The sequence below is a fragment of the Neovison vison genome, chromosome 1, assembly GCF_020171115.1.
Source record: "Neovison vison isolate M4711 chromosome 1, ASM_NN_V1, whole genome shotgun sequence".
Taxonomy (NCBI): Eukaryota; Metazoa; Chordata; class Mammalia; order Carnivora; family Mustelidae; genus Neogale; species Neogale vison.
This window is the reverse complement of record NC_058091.1, coordinates 183,060,763-183,072,847: the sequence shown is the minus strand read 5'-3', so window position 1 is coordinate 183,072,847 and position 12,085 is coordinate 183,060,763. Positions and strand designations below refer to the sequence as shown.

Genomic DNA, 12,085 nt, shown 5'->3' with positions numbered 1-12,085 from the left:
CACCCACCTCAGTATCTACATCCCACCTTCCTGTCCCTTCCAACAACTAAAGCACCACGTGGGCCAGGACCTACTTATTATTATGACCCACAAGAAATGGTAGCCAGGAAGGACTACTCTGTGACACTGAGACTTGAACTAAAATTTTAGCAAGAGCATCCACCAGAAAGGTGGCATTTGCATACCCAAAAACAAATTTTCAAAAAGTTATTTAATTACATATTTCTACATATGTAGAAATTTATTTAATTACATATTTCTACATATGTAATTAAATAAGATTTATCCACGTTTCTAAAAATGGAGGAGAAACAAAAAGCATTCAAATCTTAAAAATAAAGTAAATCCTCTCAAACTTTTCTTGGGCTGTTTTTCATTTTACTCTTGACATAAACATCTATATTCTTTTTCTTTTCAAATAGAGCCCCAGCCACAGGATATTATATATATGTATTTTTTTTTAATCACCATTACTTTATGAAAGGAGAAAAGGTATTTAAGATCCAACCAGAATTGGGTTTTCTCCAGTTTCCTTGGGTACAGATATATTAAAGGAACAAAAGAGGTTCCCACAGTCCTCCTAATTACTTCTGCCATGTGCAAATGACAAGTATGAATGCATTCTCCATTAATACAGGGCTGTAACACCAGCTGCCTGGTTTTTATCCCACTCTTAGCAGGATAATCCAAATACTGAAAGGAGGGTTAACGTAAGGAGAAAAGAAACCAGGAATTCTGAGTAAATTCCATGCATTTTTGCCACTGACAGTAACCACTGGCATGAATGAGTCTGATATGGCATCACAAAGGTCTCTCTCTCCTACTAAACCTTTTCCAAACAGACACAGACAATTAGCACCTTTCCATTCATTCTTACAAAGGTGAGTAGATACAACTCCAGAGGTACATTCCAACCTGCCGCTAAGATATTTTATCCAAGCACCAACTGCTTACTTTCGGCAAAAGCACTCACTCAAACACCTTTATAACTTTTGTCATTTCATGCCAGAAAAAAAAGCTATGTTCTCTGACTCTCTCTCTCTCTCTCTCCCTCTCTCTTTTTTTTTTTTTTTAAAGTAGGCTCTATACAACAGTGTAGAGTACAACGCGGGCCTTGAACTCACAACCCTGAGATCACCACCTAAGCTCAGATTAAGAGTCAGACAACTAAGCCACACAGGTTTTTTGATACAGGTTTTTATAATATTTTTATTTTATAAACTGAGCATTTAAATCATCTGTAACTTGGATACTGTGGGGGGGGCGGTTCACTGCACCTTGGAGCCCTAGGTAAACTTGGCTCAAACTCCCAGTTCTATCACTTATGAGAATTCAGGACCTGTATCATATCGATGAATTCCCAACCTAACTCCCTTGGATCTCTTGGTTTAAACCTTTTCCCATCTTTGCTGGCTGTTTCTCTTTGCAAGCTTCAGGAAATAAATCTACTTCAGCCTGGCTTATCTGAAGTGTATTGAGATCACTGGCAGGATCCTGGAGGGGCTCACATCCACTATGAGCTCCAAAATGCACTCACCCTGGGCCCAGTTGATTCTCAACTGCTTCTCCCATGCCTGACCCTTGTTGCCACAGCCAGGCCATGCTCTACTGGTTCCTCTGTTGCTATCTTGGGAAGTAACCACAAAGAGACAGTCCTCCTTCCCCAGGTTCCCTAGAATTATGGGCTAAACATCTTCTCAATCCTACTATATGACCCACCTCCAAGGTCACAGAAGTAACCTCAGGCACACTGTACCAGGAAATATTTTTAAAAGATTAGTACTTCTAACAATATTAAGATGCAGTCATTACATAAAAACTGGACAGGCCCATAGCAGAGAGGTTTCTGATCACCAGTGATCACAGAGGGAGAGGAGAGAGTAAAAGAGAGTGAAGATAAGATTAGAAGTCGAAAGTATGGGGAAGCCACCTGGGTGGCTCAGATGCTTAAGTGTCTGCCTTCAGCTCAGGTCATGATCTCCAGGTCCTGGTATCAAGCCCTAAGTTGGACTCCCTGCTCAGCAGGGAGTCTGCTTCTCCCTCTCCCTCTACCCCCTGCTCATGCTCTCTCTCTCTCCAATGAATAAATAAAATCTTTAAAAAAAAATAAGTCTCAAGTATGGTGGGTTTGTTTGTTTTTTTAACACGTACTCTTAACAAGATTTGTATCTACCTGGCAATTTTTTTTTAAAGATTTTATTTATTTATTTGACAGAAATCACAAGTAGAGAGGCAGGCAGAGAGACAGGGGGAAGCAGGCTCCCTGCTGAGCAGAGAGCCCAAGGCGGGGCTCAATCCCAGGACCCTGAGATCATGATCTGAGCTGAAGGCAGAGGTTTAACCCATGGAGCCAGGCGCCCCATACCTGGCAATTGTTAACTGACCTTAGGCACTAGGGAAAGAAACAAAATCTGAATTCAGAGGGTTGATAGCAAATGACTGAAATAATTTAACTACTAATCAAGCAAAGGCAGGAAAGGGCTGGAACTGAAAATTGTGCTTTGAAAAATTATCATTATAAATGGTGAGACAGAATGACTAGGGCCTTAAAAGCTGAACTATGAAAGAAAGTGAGCACAATGTCTGTGTTAGTGACTGTCCCTGTGTTTGCCACTGCTCTCTCTTCTAGGCATCCTGAGTTCAGTAAAGAATTCACCGTGAGCCCTGTCACAAAACAAACTAACAACCTTCTTATCTGGGAAGGGCACAGAGTAAAATATCACCTCATTCTTTCAGGTTTTTTCTTTTCTTTTTATATTTATTTAAGTAATCTCTATACCCAATGTGGGGCTTGAACTCAGAACCCCGAGATCAAGGGTCGCATGCTCTTCCAGCTGAGACAACCAGGCGCCCCAAGCTTTATCTTTACATAGTGCTCCCTAAAGAGTCTTTCTTAACGGTGTTCGTGTCCTATAATATTGGCATCAGAGAGTGCTGTAGTCAAACAAACTGGGCAGCATGGGATTAAACACTCAGATCTGCGCATTCCTTCGGATGCACTCTGGCAGTCCGTCTCCAAAAGCTGGTAAGGTAAGGTGCTTGTATTTCCCTGATCTATATGAGCAAAGCACTTCCTTTCAAGGAAGGACTCTTTAGTACTCTGGATTAGAAACTTTCACATGGATCCCTTTTACGAAGATGGCGCCGAAAGCTAAGAAGGAAGCCCCTGCCCCTCCCAAAGCCGAAGCCAAAGCAAAGGCTTTGAAAGCCAAGAAAGCAGTGCTGAAAGGCGTCCACAGTCACAAAAAAAAGAAGATCCGCACATCACCTATCTTCCGACGACCCAAGACTCTGCGTCTCCGAAGGCAACCCAAATATCCTCGAAAGAGCGCCCCCAGGAGAAACAAGCTTGACCACTATGCCATCATCAAGTTCCCCCTGACTACTGAATGAGCCATGAAGAAAATAGAAGACAACAACACACTTGTGTTCATTGTGGATGTCAAGGCCAACAAGCACAAAATCAAACAGGCTGTGAAGAAGCTCTATGACATTGATGTAGCCAAGGTCAACACCTTAATCCGGCCTGATGGAGAGAAGAAGGCATACGTTCGGCTGGCCCCTGACTATGATGCTTTGGATGTTGCCAACAAAATTGGGATCATCTAAACTGAGTCCAGCTGGCTAAATCTAAATACAGTTTTTTCATGATAAAAAAAAAAAGAAACTTTCACATGACACATACACCCCCCCACACACACACATATACACACACACACACAGAGTTACTTTTCAAAAATTCCTTTTGAAATGCGTGTAATACGGTTTGAATTAAAAATCACTGTGCATTTCAGTGGAGCAACTAGAGAATCAAATTAATTTCCATTCTTGCATATACATTTTATAATAAAAGAACAAAAACAGCAAAAATATTCCAGTACTTTTTTGTCCGCTGTGGGGGTGATATTCCAAAACATTTACTAAATGTGAAAAACCTTTTTACCTCTTTTACAGCTGAACAGATTGATTGCTTGATGGGCAACTGCATGTAATTCTTTCTAGCCCCCAGAAACCTAAATTATAGCACTGGAAAGGATGTGTTAGATTGTGTTGCTTCTCCTCTTTCCTTTTCCTCCCAAAAATTCAGCAAGAGAAAACATGAGCCAAAACATTAGAGAATATTTGTATCATGTTTCAGTAAACTTTGAAAACTGTTACGTTGAGCTTATCTTGCTTCCTACCAGAGAAAATGCACGGATGCAAACCCAGGCATCCAGATGGTTGGCTTTTGGTTTTGATTTACTCTATCTTTTCCTCACCTTCTCCTTAGACAAACCATAGTGTTTACTAACATACTGGCATTTCTCTCTTCTACTTGCAGATTTACTTCTGAAATTTTGTTTTAATTCAGTTAATTAACATATAGAGTATTATTAGTTTCAGGGGTAGAATTTAGTGAATCATCAGTTGCATAGAACACCCAGTGCTCATTACATCAAGGGCCCTCCTTAAAGCCCATCACCCAATTATCCCATCTCCCCTCACCTCCCTTCCAGCAAACCTCAGATTGTTTCCTAGATTTAAGAGCCTCTTATGGTCTGTCTCCATCTCTGATTTTGTCTTACTTTATTTTTCCCTCCCTTCCCCTATGCTCCTCTGTTATGTTTCTTAAATTCCATAAGAGTGAAATCATACGATAATTGTCTTTTACAGATTTATTTTTTTAGAGATAATCGTTATTCCCAGTTTATAACTGTTACAGATTTTTAAATTACAAATGTTATTTAAGCTTCTCAAAATGAAGGCATCTCTGGTAAGATCTACTGATACTCAATTTAAAAATGTCTTATAGCAGAATTTTAAAAATTTTTCCAAATATGTGGCCCATGTGTTTTAATTATAGAAAAAGTCAACAAACGTACCAGCAAGTGAAGCAGAGGAAAACTCATGGCCCTGGGAGACCTGTGCTCCCCTTCCTGCCTTGGCAAAAGCTACTCACCAGCAGAGATGGGTCCAGAACAAGGTGCTCCCTGAGCCCTTCCTGTGTAAAGCCTCAGTATCTCTGGGTGGCAGGAGGCCAACACAATTCCGATTCAGAGACATAAATCAGGAGCCTATTTTAAGCCCAACTTCAGACTAGGTGCTTTCAACCTCACAACAACCCTGTAAGGGAGATTTTATCATTCTCACTTTATAGATAAAGAAATGCGGGTTAAATGTTGCTCAGTAAATTGTGCAAAGCTAGAGAAAGTGGGAAGCCTGGACCTAAACCATGCTATCCGACCCCATGGCTAGCGATCCATCTCCGAGCCTGAAAGATGCCAAGCCAAGCTGTAGTGTGGCATCAGGATCCGACTATTACTAAGGGAATGCGTGTTCTCCCCCATGCACTCAGGAATGCGTTGGGGAGAACATGTCTGTAGTTCCCAGTGCGCTCATATGTGGAGATGGGCATGTGAAATGGCACCAAAACTTGAGCTGGAGAAGGGGATTACACTCTTACACTCTGACCACGCAACCCCATGCCTGGGAATTTACCCCGAAGATGCTCCTTCCACAACAGAAAAATACATAGGCACAACGTCACTGGAGGAAAATTTATAATTGCAAACTACTGAAAACTCCCCTAAACTGTCTAAGCAGAAGAGGGTGGTTGAGTAAACTACGGGACAATTTCAAAGGAGTCCTATGTAGATGCACAAAAGAACCAGAAAGCTCTCGATGGACTGATGGAGAATTCGAGGAGGTGTTACTAGGTGAAAGCAAAGCTGAGTATAAAGACATATCACGGTGTGCTACTTTGAGGGGAGAAAGACGGAAAAGGTCTCAGATGTGCTTATCTGCGCAAACAAAGTTGAGAAGGATGAAGCATAAAACATTAAAGTTGGTTACCTACAAGGAAGGGTAGGGAAAGAGGATTGAGAGCATATGGAAAGTAGTGATTCTTCTCTGTGCCTTTTTATACAGCTTGGACCTTTGCACATTAATCTTCTACATCTTCAAAAAAAAAATAAAATAAGGAAGAATACGAAAGGGATCTAAAGCTGAAACAATAAACCTAACCAGATCACAAATGAATGCCAAACCTCAGAAGTAAGGAAAGCAGGAAGGAAGGGCCAACCCAAGTACATTCTGAACACGGTATTTGACCATAAGCCCTCAGTCTTGGCAAGATGGTATACGTGAATGAAAGAACTGCAACTAACTGTCAGCTTTAGTGGTTTAGACAAAGCAATTCTGAAACTATCTGAGATAAATTTTAGAACTGAGCAAACAAGTGAATGTGTTCTTTTGCTTGGGAGCCAATGTTGTCCGGACATACAAAAACGAAATGAGGGAAGGCCAGAAAGAATGCCATGGGGATGGATGGAAATTGGAGATGTGGTGTGAACTCATGGTTTCTACAGTAAGTATAAGCATGTTCATATGCACACATATGTATATATGTATTTATATCTGTATGTATGTATACATGCCCGTGTTTATTCCTTAGCTTTGTCCATTGAAAAGGCCAAAAATCAAAGTCACTCCAGGAGCAATGACCACACCTAACACCCAGATCTTGACCCTTCCCCTCTGAACAGAACCAGGACTCACTGGAGAAATGGCTGATAACAGGGCAGACATAGGATAGATGCAAAGTAGGTTCAAGATGCACCTGAAACACCAAATTGTACCAAAAAGGAAGAAAATGACCCCAGAGAGTGATAGGGTTAGGTCAAAAGGGCACAGGAGCCAGATTAAAGGAACTCCCACTGACCACATCTAGGACAACTTGAGCACCAAAATAGCTAGGTACAGTAATCTCCGCCCCACCCCCATGGTGGGGGAAATTAGTAATTCCACGCTGATAGGATAAATAAAAGAGAGAGAGAGTGTGCCTCCCACTGACAGTGGAATGCCCAGGGCTGACTGATGAATGTGAGGGGTGTGGAAGACTAGAAAATCAGCTTTTGACCAGCATCATAATAAAAGATCAGATCAGGCAAGAATCCTCAAGGAATGCTAAGCCTACAGTGAAATTTTGAAGAGGAGCAGGCTATCTGCATTGAATTAAAGTATCTCCCCATGGATTACCTATTATCTATAAAGAAGGAAAAAGAAAAACGGTAACTGTTCAGTGGGAAATGAAATCAACATCCTGACTAGGAGATCAAACTTTGTCTAACCACCAAGAGATACAGCTGCTCATCCCATGCCTCCGGAGGCGATGTCCTAAGAAGGGCACAACCACGGATGCAGCTTTCTGGCTCAGAACACAGATCCTAAGTCCAAACACAAGGAAACAACAGACAAACATGTGACCAGAAGTCTTCTATTTTTAAAAAGTGGGGTAGAACTGTAGTCTTCCAAAATGTAGGGTGCCCAGGTGGCTCAGTTAGTTAAGTGTCCAATTCTTGATTTCAGCTCAGGTCATGATCTCAGGGTCCTAGGATTGAACCGCAGGTCAGGCACCATGCTGGGCATGGAGCCTGCTTAAGATCTTCTCTCTTCCTCTCCCTCTACCCCTACCGACCCTGCCCTCGAGCACATGCACCTGCTCTCTCAAAAAAAAAGTCGATGTCATAAAAAACAAAAATGCTACAAAAACGTTTCTGATCAAAGAAGATTAACTGGATTTTATACCAGAGAAGAAAAATACTATAAAGGACATTATTAGGCTAACCAACAAAGCTGCAATGTAGAAAATAGAGGATAGAAGTATTATATCAACATAAACTTGTTAAGCTGATAATTGTACTGTGGGTCTATCACAGAGCATCCCTATTCTTAGGAAATACCCACTGAGTATTTAGAGATGTATAACACATGAAAACCCTCAAATCACTCAGAAAAGAATCGTGTGTGTGTGTGTGTGTGTGTGTGTGTGTGTGTTGTGTGTAGAGAGAGAGAGAAACAAAAAAGGAAACGCAGTAAAACATTAACAATGAGTGAATGGAAATAGGTGAATGTCCATGACTAAGTTCTTTGCAATCTTTTAATTGTGGCCACTTTTTGTAAATTTGGAATTATTTCCATACAAAAAGAATATTCTTAAATCTATAGCTGCACTTCCAACGTGAAGAAACCCCTGGCTTACGTGAGTGAGACCTCTGGAGCTCGCTGATAAACACTGACAACTCCTGGCCTCCAGGACTTCCTGTGTCCTTTTCTCAAAGAGTTCGGCCAAATGCATCTAATTACTTGTAGCCAGACTTGCCAGGAACCTTTTGGGTTGACATCCTGTCACGCTGGGTAAGTTTAGGCTGAGGTTAGTTTCATGACGTATTCTACATAAAAGTAATCACAGCCTCATTTCTTCCCTTCATTTATTCAACAAATGTACATGCCAACCTCGGGTGGGAAAAGGGAGCCAATCTCTCAGGCCTTAGGCCAACCCCTGGGCCTCCTGCTGGGGACTGAACGCTTTCCCTGTTGATGAAACCAAGGTATCTGGGTATGATCCCAACCCCTCCTGAGTCTTCACAAAAACATTCCATCTGCTACCCATCGGAACATTTTTACCTCCTTAGTGCCTCCCAGATCTGCCCACTTCACTCCATCCTTGTATTGGCTGCCCTCCCATCACCTCCCCTGATCAGTGTGTCTGCCTCGGTGCTTACCTCCTGTGTGCTCCACGCAGCAGCCGCTCTCCTCACAGCGGGTGAGGCTCAGGGCTGGAGCATCCCCCAGGTCCTCCACCCGTGCTCAAGTCCCCCAGCCACCACACAGGTAAAAGAGGTCCCCTTCCACAACAGGCAAGACTGCACTGTGCACTGGGACCACCCCACTGCCCTCAGGCCTTCTACCTCCACCACCAGCGGAGATGAACAGAAGCAGAAAAGCAACCCCTACTCCCTTCAGACATCCACAGCCTCTCCACTTCATCTGCCTTAAATCCACTAGACCCCATCTTACTATGTCTCTTGATCTGTCACCCCGAAATGATACTCAGCAATTCCCCTAGTTTGTCCTCCCACTACCCCACCACCACCACCCAACTCCTGAAACCCTTCCTCCGTGCTCTCTACAATTGTGGCTCTCATCTGTAAAATCCCTTTGCCCCCAAGTTTGATCTCTTACACCCCTGGTGTGCCAAGAGAAGCCTGCTCTCCCCTGATGACACTGTCTTTACTGCAGCCCCCGGAGCAGGAGCTCGGCTTCTTGTCCGCAGTGTCCTCATGTCACCGGGCCTGAAAGTGGAGAAGACTCCTGCTTGCTCCCCAAGGCCACTTTTAGATCACTCTCTCTTCTTCCCCCTACAACTCCCAGCTTGGGGTCTCGCTGGATTCCACCAGCCATATCTCTGGTGGCTGTCATCCTTGAAGTCTTCCCCTTCAAACACCAAAGCTACTGCAGTCAGGTCGCACACTCCAATACTACTCTTGTCTTAATTACTGGAAGTTTCAATATGTAAATAGAAACAATACCTCCAACACCCAGACACCTCGGTTCCCTGAACTTCCCAGTGCTGTTGTCCTCCTCCCTATCCCAACCACTCACTCCCGTGCTTGCCACCCCACACCACAGCAGGGCTCTCAGCTTCAGCGCTATGTCCTGTCCGTAGACAACATGTTCTAAAATGTGCAGCAGCACTTTCAACCTCTACCCTCTGGATGCCAGCAGCCTCTTTGCCCCGTCTGACACTGTGACGACCAAAACTGTCCCCTGATGCTGCAGGGGTGGGGGATAGGAGACGAGAAACCCTGCCCCACAACTTCCCATTTATAATAGCTGAAGCTCCTCTGTGATCTCAGTGCTCAGCCCCCAAACTTCTGACCACCACCTTCTCGCTCCAGCTTACTGCCTCCAGTTCTCCATCGCCAACAAGCATTCAACTTCTCCAACCAGGACCTCCTCCCACCAGATCCCATCCCTCTTTCACAGTTCTTGCTCTCTTCCTTACCAGGTCTCAATTCCATGACAAACCACTGGATTGGCTCACCTAATTCCCTGGCCCTTCTCTTTGTACTATTCTCTTCACAAAACCAGCTCTCCACTTGCTTCCCGTCTGCACCAGCACTGCTGAATGTGTGTGGAGAAAAGCAAACAAGGAGTGGGCTCATTTTAAATTTCAGGACCCTCTGTACTACCAAGTTATCATAGGATGACATCAGACCACATGTGCCTTGTCTACTTTCTCTCCAAAATTACTAAGCCTATCCTCTGCCTCCTTCAGACACCCACTTCTTCCTCCCCAACTTTAGCCTCAGCTGATGACCTTGATACCTCGTTCCCTCAAAACAGAAAGGAGAACAATCATAAGCAAACCACCCACCAATCCTAATCCACATTCCCATGCTCCATCTTCCTGCCTGCTAACCAGAGATGAACTGTCCTGGCCACCCTCCCAAACCAACCCCTCTATTTATACACTAGCTGTCATCCCCTGTCATCCGCTCAAGGAGTATCATTTCAGCAAGTCTCTCCCCCCGACCACGTCACCAAGTGTGGTGGATCATTCTCACCAGAGTATATATGTGGTATTATTTCTCCCAACTTAAAAAACCAAACCTCTTGTCCTGTTTCCCCTAATAGCCACCATTCTACCTGTTCCTCTTTGTGTCAAAAGAGCTATCTGCATGCAGAAAAATGAAACTGGACCACTTCCTTACACCACACACGAAAATAGACTCAAAATGGATGAAGGACCTCAATGTGAGAAAGAACTCCATCAAAATCCTTGAGAAGAACAACACAGGCAGCAACCTCTTCGACCTCAACCGCAGCAACATCTTCCTAGGAACATCGCCAAAGGCAAGGGAAGCAAGGGCAAAAATGAACTATTGGGATTTTATCAAGATCAAAAGCTTTTGCACAGCAAAGGAAACAGTTAACAAAACCAAAAGACAACTGACAGAATGGGAGAAGATATTTGCAAACGACATATCAGATAAAGGGTTAGTGTCCAAAATCTATAAAGAACTTAGCAAACTCAACACCCAAAGAACAAATAATCCAATCAAGAAATGGGCAGAGGACATGAACAGACATTTCTGCAAAGAAGACACCCAGACGGCCAACAGACACATGAAAAAGTGCTCCATATCACTCAGCATCAGGGAAATACAAATCAAAACCACAATGAGATATCACCTCACACCAGTCAGAATGGCTAAAATTAATAAGTCAGGAAATGACAGATGCTGGTGAGGATGCTGAGAAAGGAGAACCCTCCTACACTGTTGGTGGGAACGCAAGCTGGTGCAACCTCTCTGGAAAACAACATGGAGGTTCCTCAAAATGTTGAAAATAGAACTACCCTATGACCCAGCAATAGCACTACTGGGTATTTACCCTAAAGATACAAACGTAGTGATCCGAAGGGGCACGTGCACCCGAATGTTTATAGCAACAATGTCCACAATAGCCAAACTATGGAAAGAACCTAGATGTCCATCAACAGATGAATGGATAAAGAAGATGTGGTATATATACACAATGGAATACTATGCAGCCATCAAAAGAAATGAAATCTTGCCATTTGCGACAACGTGGATGGAACTAGAGCGTATCATGCTTAGCGAATTAAGTCAAGTGGAGAAAGACAACTATCATATGATCTCCCTGATATGAGGAAGTGGTGATGCAACATGGGGGGTTAAGGGGGTAGGAGAAGAATAAATGAAACAAGATGGGACTAGGAGGGAGACAAACCATAAGTGACTCTTAGTGTCACAAAACAAACTGAGGGTTGCTGGGAGGAGGGGGGTTGGGAGAAGAGGGGTGGGATTATGGACATTGGGGAGGGTATGTGCTTTGGTGAGTGCTGTGAAGTGTGTAAACTGGGCGATTCACAGACCTGTACCCCTGGGGATAAAAATATATTATATGTTTATTAAAAAAAAAAAAGAGCTATCTGCATTTACCCTCTCCAGTTCCACTCCTCTGGTTACCTCTTTTGCTTTTTTCTTAATTAATATGCATGGGGGAGGGTGTTCCCTAATAATGGACTTCTCTCAGGAGTCTCCGTTTTCTTCTTCTTTCTTTAAAGATTTTAGTTATATGACAGAGAGAGAGAAAGAAAGAGGGAGTACACACAAGCAGCAGGAGTGGTAGGCAGAGGAAGAAGCAGACTCACCGCTGACCAAAGAGCCCAACACAGGACTCCTAGGATGCTGACCTGAGCCCAAGGCAGACACTTAAGCCACTGAGCCACCCAGGT

The 12,085-nt window shown here is 43.4% G+C and overlaps 1 protein-coding gene and 1 pseudogene across 6 annotated transcripts in view; one reads left to right on the top strand and one right to left on the bottom strand.

Annotated features, from left to right (window-relative positions):
- EPB41L4A (erythrocyte membrane protein band 4.1 like 4A) overlaps positions 1-12,085 on the bottom strand; it is a 257,238-nt gene that overhangs the window by 83,370 nt on the left and 161,783 nt on the right. The gene's annotated exons all lie outside the window — the stretch shown is intronic.
- LOC122916885 lies at positions 3,130-3,609 on the top strand (annotated as a pseudogene).